Here is an 18,307-nt window from a genome sequence, read left to right on the forward strand (position 1 = left end):
AAAAGTTTAGTTTAACAGTTCCACCTTTTCAGTACAAAAGTTTTGCAATGGGGGTTACATTACAAATGGAACATTTATTTGGAACTTGTTTTGACCAGAGGTCAAGGTCATCATCAGCCAACAACATGAATTGCACAACGTATTGAATAGTTCATAAACAATGTACATATATTGCAGAAACATTGTGGTTTGATGCTATAAATTAGAAGACGAAACAGTCACAATGGGGATAAAAGTTTTAAATTATGCATAAATTGCTTTAAAGTAAGGCACTTAGCTGCCGTTCAAGGATGATTCAATTTGATCAATCTGGATTCCGAAGATTCTTAAAAATTTGTCTATCCTACAAAGTTCTGACAGCTGTAAGTCAACCAGGCGAGTTGGCCGTGCGGTTAGGGGCGCGCAGCTGTGAGCATGCATCTGGGAGATAGTGGGTTTGAACCCCACTGTCGGCAGCCCTGAAGATGGTTTTCCGTGGTTTCCAATTTTCACACTAGGCAAATGCTGGGGCTGTACCTTAAGGCCACGGCCGCTTCCTTCCCACTCCTAGCCCTTTCCTATCCCATCGTCGCCAGAAGACCTGTGTAGGTCGGTGCAATGTAAAGCCACTAGCAAAAAAAGAAAAGTGCCTTACTTTAATGCAATTTATGCAGAATTTAAAACTTTTATCTCCATTGTCTGTTTTGTCTTCAACTTTATAGGATCAAACCACAATGTTTCTGCGATATATGTACATTGTTTATGAACTATTCAATATGTTGTGCAATTCGTGTTGTTGGCTGATGATGACTGACCTTATGTCGAAATTAGTTCCAAATAAATGTTTCATTTGTAATGTAACCTGCATTACAAAAATTTTGTATTATAAAAGTGGAACTGTTAAACTAAACTTTTAATTTTATGTGTAATTACAGTTCAATATGGACCATTCTACATGAAGTTTATATCTCTTAATTACTAATCGACTCCGACATCACCTTCGAATTTCGAGGAAAGAGCTCACAGATGTACGAGGTGTGTTCAAAAAAAGACCGAACTTTGTAAATTGTGCGCAAACCGCAACATTGAGCGAGTTGTGACTGTGGCGGCGCCTAGCGGCAACTTCTGACAACAGACCGCTGCTTTCCGCATTCCATTGCCTGCATTATCAGTTGAGTTAGAGCCTCTGAAGTGATTGCGTGTGTCACATGTTCGTCGAATTCTATAATGAAACAGCTTGAGGAACAACGCGTGTGCGTGAAGTTCTGCTTCAGAGTTGGGAAAACGTTTGTGGAAACACTGGAGATGAGACCAATCATCACAGTGGGTGGGGAAAGGTTCTCCTCGACCGAAAAAAGCACGAATGAGTCGTTCAAACATCAAGGTGATGCTGATTGTGTTTTTTGATTGGAAAGGCATTGTCCATCAGTAGTTTGTACCCCGAGGCCAGACAGTGAACAATGAACTGTACCAGAATGTTTTAACGCATTTGAGAGATGCTATGCGCAGGAAGAGGCCTGAATTGTGGGAAAACAAATCCTGGATGTTGCACCATGACAATGCGCCAGCATATGCCTCTCTCTCGGTCCGCAAAACACCAAATTCCTGTTGTGCCCCATCCGCCCTATTCTCCCGACTTGGCCCCAGCAGACTTTTTCTTATTCCCCAAATTGAAAACCACCTTGAAAGGACATCGTTTCCAAGACATTGAAGAGATCAAGGAGAATGCGACGAGGCAACTTCGCGCCATCAAAGAAAGTGCATTCCAGGAAGCATTCCAAAAGTGGAAGAAACGTAGGCAACACGCTGTTGATAGTGCAGGGGACTATTTTGAAGGGGACAGTCTGTGAAATGATGTAAGCCCATAATAAAGTTTTTCTAGCCACAGTTCGGTCTTTTTTTGAACACACCTCGTACGTTGCAAGAAAGCAATACCGTACCGAAGATGCCCGATTTGCATTTTGTGGCAAATGTTTCAGGTTTCTAATTCAAACAGCGTCACCTAACTTAACCGTACTATATGTCTCATGAAAAAAAGAAATTCCAAGCGCTAGTAGAGAAATGATAACATTCTCACTATAAATTACATTTTCCAAAATTTAAAGACGCAGGGAAAATATAAACTAACCTCTGAAATCAGAGATGCGGTCCACCATATCTTGAGGTGTCTCATTATTACTTAATTTCAGTGTAGAGTATTAAAATTAAGCAATCGTTTGCTTAGCCTTTATTTTTAACGAGTTAACAACTGCTATTGACAATGTTATTTACGTATTTGTTACGAAAAATGTTCTCTTCTTTCATTTCTAATTTTCTTCACGGAACAGTAGTTGACGGGTATTACTAATAGACTCCGACATCGCCTTCAAATGTGGACAAGAGAGCTCGCAAGTGCACATAGCAAGAAAACTATACCATACCACATGTATAGTAAACTCTTCAGTTTAAGTTAACTGTATTATATGTATCAATGAAAACATATTTCATGCACCATTACAGAAATGATAAACTTCTCGCTATAAATTTACATGATAATAGCCTCTCCTAAATTTATCCAGACGTAAGAAAACATAAAACTAACTTCTGAAATCGATGATACACATTGCCATATCTTGAGATGAATCCATTAAGAGTTAACAACTGCTATTGGACACTTATTTACGTATGTCTTATGATACCATGTCCTCTTTTATTTCCATTTTTCTATATAGAATAGCAGTCTATGTCTATTACTAATAGACTCCGACATAGTCTTCGAATTACATAAAATCAGTTTCATGGTCCGTATCGAATTCACAATTAAGTATTTATTATTTTCCACCTAGTCGATACAATGATTGCTTAAGGCAATTTAATGGTTAAAAGTGGTACATGTTTCGTATATTATCAACATCTTCATCCACATAACACTGTTTAGATGAAAAATATATAAATTGACAAAGTAATGCTTAAGAGGAAGTGTCCTTAAAATTAACATAAGATTGACAACATTTTATGTTGACAACATATTATTTCAAACGACTACGATACCATCTCGTTATACTGTATATTTGCCATGAAATAACATTACTACTGTTACTGCTGCTATATTAATAATATGAATTAACTTTTATTTGGAAAGTTTTCTTAACGACTGACTTAATTTAGACGTCGCTTACTACAGCAAATTTTCCAAAATATGATGTAGCTAACATTCCAGACTTCTGTTGTATATAGATGTTCACGATTTTGTAGCTGCATTACCAATTATGCTATAGAATAATTGAATCACACCAGATTAAAGCTCTAAGTAATTCGTCCCTCTTAAGTGCAATATAAAAAGGAAATAAGACTATGAGTAATTGTTCGTTCAAGTGAGGGACTTACAAATACATGGGAGTTGTGGGGATATTCTTTGCATTATTCGGAATATAGTATGATGTGGACTTAGCACTGATTACAGGCGTTGACACTAATTGTTTTCCTTTTCTGATCAAAATATGCAAACGCTAGACCAACGTCAACAACAGCTCACGTACTCTGGCGGTAGCTGCCTGCCGCTCTGGCTCTGCACAGCGAGGTGGGTAGGTGTTGCCTGGGAACTCGGCGGAGAGACTCACACTCAAGCTTCCCATAAAATGCACCCAGAGCTGTTATTTGATTGCGCGGGCTCACAAGAGTTTACCTCCTGAGGGAGCAATAATTTCGTGTTTTGCTGCATAGCGCTGTAAGAAAATAAGCAGAGCCCTTTGGAAAACTTCGGTCAGGGAGCTTTAGTTTCAAATTGTGGCACGTAATGTAGCGAACGCACTGGTGTAGTGTTGTTGTGAACCAGAACGTTGTCTTCGACACCTTCGACATAAGTAAAGGCCTCTGCATGCGCGGTCTTTACAAGTTCAAATTGACAGACAAGCAGCAGTTCAAATAGTGCTGCTAAGCGTCAGGCTTTCCCTCCATTCCTCAGCATGATTCCAATTGGCATTACGAGAATAAGTTGCACATAAAAGCAAATTTTTTCATCATATTTATATCATCATTATCTTCATTACCACCATTTCACTGGATTCTTCGAAGATGCACACAACTCGAAGTGCCTGCGTTGCAGCACATTAGAAAGATAAAATGTTGCGTTTTGAGTAGAAAAGTGATATTTCTGTGACGTTTAATTTTTTTATTTGTTTTGCGTCGCACCGACACAGATAGGTCTTATGGCGACGATGGGATAGGAAAGGCCTAGGAATTGGAAGGAAGCGGCCGTGGTCTTAAGGTACAGCCCCGGCATTTACCTGGTGTGAAAATGGTAAACCATGGAAAACCATCTTCAGGGCTGCCGACAGTGGGGCTCGAACCCACTATCTCCTGTTTAACTTTTAAGAAAGTATCACACAGTAATTCAATAAAAGCTCATACGAGTCAGATCGTTGCAAGTGGAAAGATCACGTGCTAGTAGAAATGAAAATACTCCATAATGTGTATATAAATATATTTACAATTGGCTTTACGTTGCACCGACACAACGATGGGATAGGAAAGGGCTAGGAGTGGGAAAGAAGCGGCCGTGGTCTTAAAGTACAGCCGACAGTGGTATTTGAACTTCCGAATGCAAGCTCACAGCTGCGCGCCCCTACCCTCATTCTCCCTTGTTACATGTACCTTTCCACCGCGCTGCGCGGCGGCAGACTCGCCAAAATTTTCTGAAGTGCTCTGATTATTTTCTTACAGTCCCATGTGGCAAAACACGGAACTTTTGCTCCCTCAGGAGCTAGATTCTTGTTACGGGTTCTACCTGCCTACTTTCCAAAATCAAAAATAGGAAGATTTTTAACTCTTTTTATTTTCTCATGTATATTGCGCCATGGTCTCGTTGAAGAAAGGTCACATCAAAGAAAAGTACAATAAGTTCCACCTTTTCAATACATTATATTATGTGACAGTTTTACGTTACAGTTAAACCTTCACATTTTTATACACTCGGGACCGGTTTCGACAGTGTACCTGTCATCATCAGCCAAGAACAATTGAGGACAATAAACCTTACAATACTTCAGGTATGATATAACAGTGAAATGCAGTCAGTATAAAAGGCATACTTATCTACAGTTACAATGCGAACTGACCATTACATTTAGAAATTTAAACTAAAAAACAAAAATGGTTACAAGAAAATGTACCGAATCATTCTCATTTATGATGGATACATACGAATAATAATATTTATATCACACCAACACGCAGAACAAAGTGCATAATAGTTTACTTTATTAGACTGTAAAATGAATGGAAATTATAGGTATCTCTGAACACTTGGAGATAATGTTTGTTTTATGGCCTACCATGAACAGAAAGTACCAGAAACTGTCACAGACACAACTCTCTCATTAAAATTATGAAGTATGAATGAGCACAAATGCACTGAAATACGAGAAACAACTACAAACAAAACAGATCAATATGTCTCACACATTATTAACACACACGACTTCGACATGGGGAAAAGCTCAGAACTGCAAGATAAAACATGTGGCCTACAATTGAAACGAAATTAAGTGCAGAAACGATAACAGTGCGTGAACTGCACAAGTAACAGACTCTTTCTTTTGTTCCGATTAACATAGTCACTAGCGTGCGCTAGCCTCTCTTGCTTGTAGGATGAAATTCCCAGCTGTAAAGCACACACGCTGCTGAAGTGGGCGGGAAACATGAAGGCGACAGCCATTACACTTGCGATCAAATCAATACGCTTGAAAATGAGGTTGCATAAATTACACAAACACATAAGAATTTATCCTTTACTCTACGGTAGGAGTATTGACTGTACTGGAGGTTATATTGGTCAAAAATAGGAAGAAGTAAAGAAAATTGGAATTTGCCCCGATACATGTTCACAAGGCCTCCTTCAATGCATGACAATTCACAACAAAAGAAAAGAAGAAAAATTCAAGATTCCTTGGGCATGTCATGAGGTCCATTGGATACCCCAGAAATGTGACACTCCCAAGGGAGGGTCACCACAGCAGTCATCCTCAGTCCCTACATGCCATGTCCATCGTCTCCACTTAATATTAAGAAACAAAATAAAATGAAAAATAAAAGATAAGAAAATAAAAGCAAGAAATAATATTAATGACAATCAACTGCTACTGTCCGGCCGTGTCATCACCCCTGGTGAGAAGAAATCCACCCTCCCGATGATGACACGACTGCCCCTATCCTTGGGGCCCTCAAGAAGACCTCAACAACCTTACCAGATGACAGTGCGATTCTCTTACCATTCCATTGCGGCCGGCCACATGAGGCTGGAGCCGCTCTCCTCCCATATCCCGCCTCTCACATGTCTCCCTTCTTTTACATATTTGGGGTAGGCCTGTCCTACCCCGTCCTTTTACGGGTATGCCCTGCTCTCCCTTGCCCATCACTCCTTACCATCCCCTACTATGCGTAAATAGTGAGAAAACAGCACCTGCCCAAATGTATACAACTAAGTGCCATGCTGCTAGCTTACTACAAATAATAATAAAAATACTCATAAACTGCTGAGACTACGTGACAATCAGTATAAGTGTTAACATAAAGTTAGGACAAGAGATAATAAAAGAGCAAGATGGCGCAACCATGTAAAACCCTTCTTCTACATCCTACCCTGTCAGCATGTCTAATGGAATTATTACTACATGCTGACGTTATCCTAACATTTAAAGTGCTGAGTGCCAATCTCCTACTGACCTGTTTATGCTGGCTACTCCACTATTTACATTCCATGTTATTACATCATATACTAGCTCGCATTTCTTTCATACATTGTTTTTTCAGTGCACATAGGAACTTTCAGGCTGCTATCGTTTCTCCACTGTTTCGCTACCCATACAATAATTTTTTGCTCATCTTTTTGTCTACATATTTTTTGTTGCTTAACCCCTCAGCGTCGCAGCCTTTAAAGAGCTTCCTACCCCGCGGCCGGATGAGATTTCAACTACGCGCGACTGAAATATATTGATTCACTTAAAGCGTTACTACTAGTATAAGAGTAGCCCGATATTCACGAAATTTGGAATTCCTTATGGTTGAACTATGTACATGAAGATAATTACATAATTGTTTCACATTTCCTTAGTCATTTAGTTTCGTGTGATAGAGTTCGAAGCATTCTTCGAGACAGAGGCCCAAGGCATACTCCTGGCAGCAGTACACCGATATCTTCTTTTCACCGTGTTTTGAACACACGATACAACGTCTCTGAGGTTTGGATTTCTCACTCTTGGGCGCTAATTTCCTGATAAAACGTATTTCCTGCAACCTTGGAACTGTATTATCTGATGCGCGCCGGCCTTGAATATTTCGTTTCCCGCCCGAGAAGCGTATTTTGTACTACGTAAACAAACCTTCCATCAGCTGAAACTGATAAGATAACTGCTCAGTGTTTGTCTCTGTGACTTGTCTGAATATTATTGGAGAATCTAGGAATCATAATTCACTCTTGAAAACTTCCTCTTGACCTGTATGCGTATCTATAGTCTCCTACACGAAATTTCCAAGTACTGGTTCCTCCTCATCGTCACTCTCATCATTTACCACTGCATCCGCTACAGCCACATCATCTATTTCATTACCACTACTGCTAATACTGCCACTACTACTTCCGACTAAACTTTCATTTGAATTATACAATATTTCAAGCACGTTACTCTGAGCAGGAGCTAGCCATTGAGCGCGGTGCGTCACACAAGCTGATGAAACTGCAGCGGGACCGAAAGCGGCAGGACGAAACTGAATGAGGGGAATAACATTTATGACGAATCAAACCAACTCGATACATATTTCAGATTAAAAGGTCGATACATCGTCTTTCAAACGAGATATATACCATGCACAACTGCTTCTCGTGTCGTATGACAGAAAGCAGCACTAACTGATGCCTACACAGAGCACTCGTGGAGAGGTACGAAAAGACTACAAGCTGAGAAATAAAGACAAATATAATACAGTGGAACCTCGATTCTCCGTTTTTCGAGGGACCATGAAAATAAAACGTACAATACGGGAAAACGGAAAATCCGGGAATTAATGAAAACCATCAACAATTTGGCTAAACATCACAAAAATGAAATATGTATAATTATAATCTTACAAAACTCCTAAACCAAACCAAACTACAGCCGCAGTGGGACTTTGCCTGCCAAGCGACCGCTGCTCAGCCCGAAGGACTCCAGATTACGAGGTGCACATGGTCAGTGCGACGAATCCTCTCGGCCGATATTCCTGGCTCTGTAGATCGGGGTCGCCATCTCACCATTAGATAGCTCCACAATTAAAGGTAATCACGTAGGCTGAGTGGACCTGGAACCAGACTTATATCCAGGTAAAATTGTCTGACCTGGTAGCAATCGAACCCGGCCCTCTGGATGTGAGGCGGGCATGTTAGACCACGAAACCGCATTAATTACAGGTACGTGAGTTCAAAATCTCGATACTTTATATTCAGTTTTACAGGGGAATCTTCGTCAGTTTCCCGTGAAAACTTCTTTCAGTTCAGCGACTTTGATTAGGCTAGCCAAACTCTTCGAAAAATCTAATAACGCCAAGCCAAACGACAATCGACAACAAGTAGTTTTTAATTCTCTCATCCAATAAAATAAAGCACATTAGATACGAAAGCACCCAAAATGAATGCGAAATCCGTTCATTTCTTAATTTTTCATTGTAATTTGGTCTCCGGTATACTGATCGTAGTCAGTTTCTGGAAATCTCGTACCGCGCAAATTAGGCCTACGTCGACTTTTAAAGGTTATGTTGAACTCGAAAACATGGTTTCGAATGTAAGTATCGATTCTTAAAAGTTCTCGAATGCATTATATTCAATTCTGGTTGTCACAAATCCAATCAAATTGGAAAGATAAAAGAAATATCAAAACTTCAGAAATTACGGTTATTCGTGACCTTGAGGTCATCTGGAAAGCGCGCTCGCTGCACATGTCAGTAGGAGTTTGAAATTATACCAACCATTTAAAATGTAACGTGCGCAAATAAATCGACTGCGGTTTTTGGTATTTTAACACGAAAACGTAAAATTCCCAGTCTTACATTAGGACCTAAACAGTAATAGGTAATTCCAAGACCTCCCATGGCTTTCTTTTTTTTAAAATTACATTTAGGTGCAACATGTGTTTTGGTCTCGCTAACATAATCATGTACGATAATATCAAAAATACTGAATTTGTGTTAAGAAGCAGTTTCGATTCCTGCCTGAAAGCCCAGTTACTCTGCAGTGCCCTGAGCAAAGTGCCAAAAACCTCTTCGGCAGTACGATCGAAAAAAGTAAAAATATAAACATCTAACCCTGGACATAATATGGACGTTTTATAAGTGCGAACATTTGACGAAACTCGTTCCGTCTTCAAGCAGAGCTGTCGAAATGCGCCGTGTCTGCTTGCAATTGTTGTCGCCACTCTCTGCTTTATGATTTTCCGAGATTCTCTAAACAATACCACCCGAATGCGATGCTAAGATGGTCTCTTATGCAAGTTCACCGCCGATCGCTTTTCCAGTACCGGTACAGTACTTGCTTTAATTATCGCAGTGACAGGGCGTTAACGCCAAGATCCATAAATATGCCATAGCCGTCCTTTTGTGAGATACAGGTTATTAAAAAACGATTGATCGAGGATTTAGCGTTGATGGGACTGGAATTTCTGGACGGTTGATCCGGGAAATCGTTTCTTCGAGGAACGGATAATGCGGGACTTTTACAACGTGATTTAATTACGATGCTCGCGGGACCACGTAATTTGAACGCATATTCCGGGAAAACGTATTTTCCGGGAACGGATAATCGAGGTTCCACTGTAAATAAACCGCACTCTTAATACAAAATTAGAGCAAAGAACATCACACGAAAAGACAAACTTCTCAGATCATCATTTCTTTATTTTATTCTGTGGGAAAGAATGAAGCAAACGGACTATTAAAAAAGCAGGGATTGGTGCTCAGACATAATTGACAAATACTTATCCTTGCAAAAGCGACTACACTTTAACGATTTTCAGTTCTTATTTAGAACACTGATAAACCCGAAAATGTCTTCTTGGAAACAAAACAATTTGCAAATCCATAACACCAAAACTCTTGGCGCTATAGCCGTAAATGCGAAACCATGTATGGGTCTATACTACGTATAGAGGTCGGCGGCTACGGAAGAAAAGGGGGTCTATACCACGTATAGAGGTCGGCGCTAAGGGTTTAACATTTAGGAATTTTGCCCTTAATTTCTCTGTTCCTATACAATCACAGAGTAAATTTAAATCATCATGCTTAGCCTTACATGTTATGCCCTGAGAGCTCTCTTTGCTCCTCATCCATCCTTTATTTCTATGCAGCCCCATCAGCCACCATAGTAACCCACCCTTCAATCGTCCAACCCCAAATCTTATGCTTAAGTTGGAGATCTGGTAGACCTTATAGAATAGGCTGAGCGAAGGCCTTTCTCTACATTCTTCCAAACAATTCTGCATCTGGATGTCCTTAATTCTCATTGTCAGGGCCCTCTGCATTCTGCTATTATTCCTCTTCCATCCCTCTCGCCAAATATATCCCATACCCAATTTCTCAACACTCATCATACATTCCTTCCAGTTCATATCTATGTACTTCCTGCAGCAGAATACCGCTGCTACCCTGTCTTAGTCTAGACCAATAATTTAGTACCCTTTTAACACAGTCTAACTCGATAAACTCTCTGCATAAGATTAATGCCCCCACATTGGCTGTACATTGCGGTAGTCTCATAATAGTCTTACTGAATTTAAATATTATTTGATTCAGACTGACCCTTTTCTTTTCTAATCAACAATTCAACCAAATATAGAGCTCTGCTTAGGACCAGAGATTTTAGTGCCGGGCTGAGTGGCTCAGACGGTTAAGGCGCTGGCCTTCTAACCCCAACTTGGCAGGTTCGATCCTGGCTCAGTCCAGTGGTATTTGAAGGTGCTCAGATACGACAGCCCCGTGTCGGTATATTTACTGGCACGTAAAAGAACTCCTGCGGGACTATATTCCGGCACCTCGGCGTCTCCGAAGACCTTAAAAAGTACTTAGTGGGACGTAAAGCAAATAACATCATTATTATTGTACCGGGCGGTACACCTCCACGCCGCTAATTTAAAATGTGCGTCAATTGAAACTCCTCTGCTAGAGGAAGTCTGAACTTTATCGACGGTATTAATTTTCAAGTTTCTCGGAAGATGTCACTACGTGGAAAGTTTGGAGTTTTTGAACTGTGCCACTTTTGATGTATTTTTGTTTTACCGGTAGTAAGAAGTGTGAACTTTCTCTTCTAGAGGACACTACTGAAAAACTACAATGGTGCACCCCAGTGCGACGTGAAAGAACTATTTTTTTTTTTGAGAAATGTTTATTTCAAAAGTTTGTTTCTTGTTAAATTTCTTTCTGTTATTGTTTAAGTTGGCTGTATACCCCTCTCTTTCCCCTTGTTTTGTATTTAGCCAATCCCGAATTTCTTTTATTAATTTCTGACCAATCGGATGTATCTTCCCCCAACTTGAATATGTTGCTGTATCCTACCCAATAAAGAGTGTTCTCATTCCCCTAACGCCTCGAACTTTCCGCGAGAGTATATAAACTGCTGATTTTAGGGTCTCCGGGCCACTTCTGTTCCATCTTTTCGTGTGTAAAGTACATAGCAGGGGGCGGGAAGCGCCTCTTTCTTCGGCGGCAGTCAACAACCAGCTAATGGCCGATTAATTACTTCTTTTCTTGCTTGCTCAGCAGTTTAACTCTCGGGGCGTTTCCGAAGTTTTTCCATTATGTAACCTTCCTTAAAATGTAAAGAAACAAGTATCTATTCTATCTTTTAAACTACATATTGGGATAGAGAGTGCTTAACCCTCTCGAGCTCCCACTCATATTGTTTTGAGGTGAACTTATTTTCTCAACCTATTCTTCCTTAACATTATGTAAAATTGTTCTTTTCTAAAGTCACCTCTGTAGTATGGGATTAGCCCTTGCATTAGTGGCCTAGAGCCAGATTAGGTTTTAAAAACAAGTGTATTAGGAGTGCAGATCGCCTCCTCTCAAATTGTTATTTTAGAGGTCATGTAATTACCCCTTTTCATTTAATAGACCTCAGTAGGTTGGGTATGTTACCCCTGTGTCTATGTCCTGAGAGGACAACTTGAAGGTGGAGTTTGGTGTGGCCTTTGAGAGGCTTAAAGTTTGAGAGCGTGTGGCTCTTTCTTGAAAATTAAGTGTTGTATGCCTCGAGGAGCTTTTCTGTGTAATTTGGAGCAAGTGCTCTTGAACATGAATGGGGTTTTCTGCCCCTCTGGTAAAACTTATTTTGGAGTAAAGTTGGGCTAATTGCCCTATAAGTGTGAATTCGGGGCTCGAAGCCCAAATACTGTAAATACTGTAATTTCACCTTTTTTTTGCCTTGCTACTCTGTACCTGCCGTACTTGTTATTTCTTAATTTTGAAAAGAAAATATAACCTTGTTAAATTTTAAATAAATTTTACTTTCGTAGCTTGAGACCTGTTCACCACCCCGCACCTTCTTTCACGCATAACTACTACAAGTGGTAGCGGAGCGTGGTTGAATGGGTCTCAATTTAGCCCCTTTTGACGGCTAAACATTGTTTTGATCCGAACTCTAACCATTTTCTCAGTTGCTGGAATTTTTTGAGTTTTTCAAAATTGTTCTGTCATCATGCCCGGCCCTCGCGATGTTCTCCATCTTAACTATTTGCGCAAGGAGGAGTTGATCTATGAATTGACTATTAGAAATGTGCAATCTGGAGGCACGGTTGCGGTAGACACAAACAAGCTTAGAGAGTCCCTTGATTTGCCCATTTCCATCCCCACCTTGGGAGAGAAAGAAATTGACGACTCTCTTTCCACGATCGTCGAGAATATTACTGGGCTAGCATCTGTAGTTAGTTTTTTTGATGAAAATGATCCTTCTCCTAATCAAATTAAGCGTGTGCAAGCCAGGCTGTTTCATTTTTCAAATAGAGTTAACGATCTGTTGTCTCTAAAGTTGAATGACGTTCAGAAGAAGGAAGCTAGTACGCTACTTGAAAATATTTCTGAGTTATCTAGCAAGGTCACTCAGTTGTTAACGGGGGAAATTCCTCCCAAAATTGATCAACCCACCACGATGAATGCAGGTTCCGAGGAAGAGCCTCCTAAGGGAGAAGTTAATAGGATAACCGTTGCTGCTCAAACTATCTCTGCCCCATTGGACAACGAGTCTGGACGCCGTGCATCGTTGAATAATATACGTTCGGAATTAACTTCCTTGCCATTGAAGCCTTTACCTACTATGTCACCCGGGTTTAGCAGCTTGCCTCATCCATTGGCAATGTTGCTCAGAGGTATCTCTAAGTTTTCCGTTAATACCACCAGTGACGTAATTTCATTTTTAAGATTTTTAGTTGAATTTCAGGATCATGCCCTTGTGTTTTCTCTTTCTCCATGCCAAATTTTGCAAATCATCTATCCTTATGCAATTGGTATTCTCTCTGACAAAATAGTAAGAGCCATAGCCGAACAGTCATCTATTGAAGATTTTCATGCACACTTGCTTGCAAATTTTATTCCCGCCCGCGCGAGGTCATCTCTGATTCAGAAGTACTATTATCGAGTACAGCGTTTGGATGAAAACTTGGCAGACTTTATCCAAGATATTAAATTCTATACTAGGGTGTTTGCTCTTCATTTTCCTGAAGATCAAATTGTACAGGCTATTGTAGAAGGAATTTCACCAGCCTATAGGTCATATTTGTGTTTCGCGGCGTGCCCGCAAACCTTCTCGGAACTTGAAGCATTGGCCGTTTCAGCGGAAGGGGTTAGATACGCCGATTCCTTGCGTGTCGCGAAAGAACCCCCACCTTCCTTTAGTAATACTCGGCCTCCACCTCGCCGACCAGTCACACCCCGTAAATGTTTTGCTTGCGGGTCGCCCGCCCATCTGCGCATTAAGTGTCCACTGATCAATTCGAGTGGGACAAGGAATGGGGCTGGTTCATCACAAGGCTGTTTTAAATGTGGGGCTTTCTCACATATCGCCAAAAATTGCCCAAATTCAAATAGCACTCCCTCCTGCTCAACTTCTGGTGCAAACTCCACCTATGCCAATAATAAAAAATGACGAGTGGCTTCGGCTGAGTCGACTAATCCCTCTTCCCGAGGCTCAGCCCCTGGTAAACAGGTCGAAAATTCAGGGAATGTTCTATCTTCAGATTCATCTTTCGAATGCCCCAAAGAATGTCTTAGGATTGCGGCGGATACCCCCGCACCTGTTCCTTTTCTTAAGATTGAGTTAAATAACGAGCCTATAACCGCTCTATTAGATTCAGGCAGTGTTTGTTCAATTATTTCGGACCAATGGTATTCAAAATTGAAGTCTGTTTGTAAGCTACCTGACTATGACTCATCTCCTGTTCAATATGTTCCGGCTAATTCATCCCCATTGGAAATCCTAGGTTCTGTAAATGCCAAAATTCGTATTTTTAAATTTACATGGAAAATCAAACTGTTTGTGGCTAAGCACTTGTCTTGCCCCATTATATTGGGAGCTGACTTCATTTCTTACACTGGTCTTGTGCTTGATCTCCAGAGTAGGTCGTGCACATTCAAATTTGCGTCCAATTGTAAAATTCCCTTGTTAAGGTGTAATTCTGTATCATGTTCATCTATTTCGCCTACCCAGTATGAGATGTTAGACCTTAGACATCTACCTGAGGAGCAGGCTGATAGTATTCGTAAATTATGTCAGTCATTTCCAGAGGTGTTCTCTAATACTCTTGGTGTTACTGACCTTATTGAATACAAAATTGAGGTCACGGATTTGATTCCTGTCCGTTTTCCACCATATAGGCTATCTCCACCTAAAATGAAGGCTCTGAAAGAAATCATCGATCAAATGTTGAAGGATGGTATTATTAGGCCCTCTAAGTCGGCGTATTCGTCACCTATTTTTCTAGTCCCGAAACCCCAAGGAGGCTTCAGGCCTGTCATTGATTATAGGGCTCTCAATCGGAAGGTGGTGTTGCAATCCGTGCCTCTTCCTGACCTTCATTCTTGTTTTTCATGGTTTCGTAAGGCCAAGTTCTTTACTATCTTGGACTTGAATCAAGCCTACAATCAAATTCCTCTAGCCGAAGAGTCTAAACATCTTACTGCGTTTGCCACGGACTGGAATTTATACGAATACAACCGTGTGCCTTTCGGGCTCCCCACGGGAGCAGCTGTACTCACTAGGCTACTAGATAGGGTCTTCTCCGACATCAAATTTGAGTACTTATATCACTACTTGGATGATGTCGTCGTATTTTCAGTGACTTTTGAAGAACATCTAGATCATCTGCGAGAAGTTCTCGATCGCCTTCGTAAGGCTGGGTTAACTGTCAAGTTGTCCAAGGTTGCCTTTGCTAAGCCCTCTATGTCATTCCTAGGGCATATTGTGTCACCTGATGGTGTAGCAGTCGATCTTTCTAGAACACAGGCCATCCGTGATTTTAAACCTCCCAAGGACATTAAAGGTATCGCCAGGTTCATTGGTATGGTGAATTTCTTCAGGAAGTTTATTCCTAACTTCGCTAATAGAGCGGCGCCCTTAAACCTTCTTCGTAGGAAAGGCATCAAATTCGAGTGGGGACCTTCTCAACAAGCCGCTTTTGAAGATCTTAAATTAGCTCTCTGTAATGCCCCTGTACTTGCTATGCCTGATTTCTCAAAGAAATTCATTGTCCAAACCGACGCGTCGTCGTCAGCAGTAGCTGCAGTCCTTCTTCAAGAGACTGAACTAGGGAGGCGACCCATCGCCTATGCATCTAGGACCTTGTCGGCTCAAGAAGCCAAGTATTCTATCTATGAGCTCGAAGGGTTGGCAGTCTTATTTGCCTTAGAGAAGTTCCGTCTCTATCTGGAACATGTCAAATTCGACCTGGAGACAGATAATCAAGCCTTAAGCTGGGTCTTAGGTAGGCAGCGTCGTACTGGTCGTATAGCCCGTTGGGCCATCCGTATTTCTGCCTTCCAATTTGATGTCCGGCATATCAGAGGTACCGAAAATGTTGTTGCTGATGGACTCAGCCGAATGTTTTCCAACGACGTTGAGAACCATGAACCGGTCGATAATTCATCTCCTCCCGAGTCCATACTATCTGATGTTAATGCCATCTTAACAGATGCTCCCATGCTCTTTAGGGATATCGAGAAATACCAACGTGAAGATCCGACGCTGGCTCCGATAATGGAAACCCTTTCTTCTGGGGAACATGTTGTCCCTTATGTTCTGAGGAATGGTGTTCTATGTTGCCCTTCGAGGCATGATAAGATGATGAAGGTTGTCGTTCCAGCTGTTCTTGTACCTATGATCTTCAAGTACTATCATGAGACCCCATTAGGGGGGCATCTTGGTATCTTTAAAACTCGTGAGAAGATTCGTGAAATGTTCATCTGGAAAGGTATGGACGGTGAAATCCGTGAACTAGGAAAAGCTTGTAAATCTTGTTTGCTCAGTAAACCCACCATGTCCACCAAGGTAGGCCTTTTGTCTTCGCATCAAGCGTCGCGCCCCATGGAACGCCTGTATATTGATTATGTAGGACCCTTCCCCCAGTCAAAGGGAAATGCCAACAAGTTCATCTTTGTATGCGTAGATGGCTTTACTAGATTTTCCTGGTTATTTCCGACTAAGCTGGCTACCGCTCAGTCCACCATTACTTGCCTAAATTCTATTTTTGCTTCTTTTGGTCCGTGCCAATATATTGTGTCTGATAATGCTAAGGCGTTCACATCAAATCTTTTTCGTAAATTCTGTTTTGACTTGTCCATCTCTCATGCAACTACTTCTGCTTATTACCCTCAACCATCTCTGGCTGAACGGGTTAATCGTAATCTCAGGTCCGCGCTCATTGCCTATCATCATGAAGATCATTCCAGGTGGGACACGTCCCTGCATTGGTTAGCTTTTGCTTTGAATTCGGCGGTTCATGAATCTCACAAGTTTACTCCAGCTTCTTTGATGTTCAAGTTCGTTCCCAACACGCCGCTCTCTAACCTCTGGTCTCTGAGTGACATTCTACCCGAGACAATAGATCCGGATAATATTAAAGATCTTTGGAAGAAGGCTAAAGCCAATCTTAAAGTCTCTCATGAAAAGGTTAGGGAAAGATATGATCGTGGACGGAGACCCACCCCTTTAAAGGTAGGTGACCAAGTAATGGTCAAGAATTTTGTTCCCGCGGGCAGGCTTGCCCCCAGATTCCATGGGCCGTGTGTCATTCTCGATTTCCTTACGCCGGTTACGTTGTTATTAAGCAATCCAGCCACCGAGAGGATATTTAGGGTTCACCTGTCCCAGGTGAAACCGGTGTAATTTGTGTGTTAACTTGCTTCATATTATTTTGAAAGGAATATGAAGGTTATTTTTTTTTTTTTTGATTTTTCACTTTTAAGGCATTCTGCCCCTTCTATAAGATTTTGTTTTATATGTAAGCATTTTTGTGAAACCTGCCCCGAACCATTAAACTGCCATCCTGTCCTTGCCACGGCCATTACCACGCTCCCGTCTCCTGCTCCACTATACACAGTGGCTTAATTAATGCCATGGATATCTGCACGCCGCTGGCCCCTCAACCTCTCCACAAGCCTGTGCCCTCAAAAAAAGATGATGGTCCAACAAATTCTGCCGCCTAGTTTTAATGTTTCAGTGCCCCCGCAGCCGCGCGGCGCCGTGCCGCGACTGGGCTAGAGGAAGGGCCCCCTCGACCCCAGCGAGGACAACATGTGCACGGCGAGCCGGAGCTCTCCTCCCGGCCAAGGCTGATGTGCGGCGCACGACCTGCTACTTGCCCGCAGCCTGTATATGTTCACCGCGGACGCGGCGTGCTTCAACACCTCTGCTCCCCTCATAGTGCGGGCGAGCGGTATCTCAGGGTACTTGTGGGGTCCGAGCGGCCGCCTTTGGACGCAAGCTGCAACGGCCGGTCTGGCCATCCAACTTAATCAACATAAACTACATGGACAGTTACTACCAGCAATTACTACACTTGGGAATTCAACTGCAATATTTGGTGGACTTAGAAAATTTTCCTCAACTTTAAAACTAAAGTTTTCCTTCTCAATTCAGCCTTCTACAAACATTAAGACAGTACTTCCGCTGTTACTAAAATAAATTTTGAAACTGAATCAAACTAAATTTCAGCCATTTCGATAAATACTTCGGCAATTAATCTCCATATCAACATCAAAACTTGGACCTTGTTTCCAAACATTGCATGTGTCACCCCTGGAGGAACTTTTGGGGGGGGAGGTCTGTACCGGGCGGTACACC

At 41.5% G+C, this 18,307-nt stretch overlaps 1 protein-coding gene across 2 annotated transcripts in view; it reads left to right on the top strand.

Moving 5' to 3' along the window:
* The window catches only part of LOC136858369 (motile sperm domain-containing protein 1), a 139,782-nt gene that overhangs the window by 83,201 nt on the left and 38,274 nt on the right, over window positions 1-18,307 (top strand). The gene's annotated exons all lie outside the window — the stretch shown is intronic.

The sequence above is a fragment of the Anabrus simplex genome, chromosome 1, assembly GCF_040414725.1.
Source record: "Anabrus simplex isolate iqAnaSimp1 chromosome 1, ASM4041472v1, whole genome shotgun sequence".
Classification (NCBI taxonomy): Eukaryota; Metazoa; Arthropoda; class Insecta; order Orthoptera; family Tettigoniidae; genus Anabrus; species Anabrus simplex.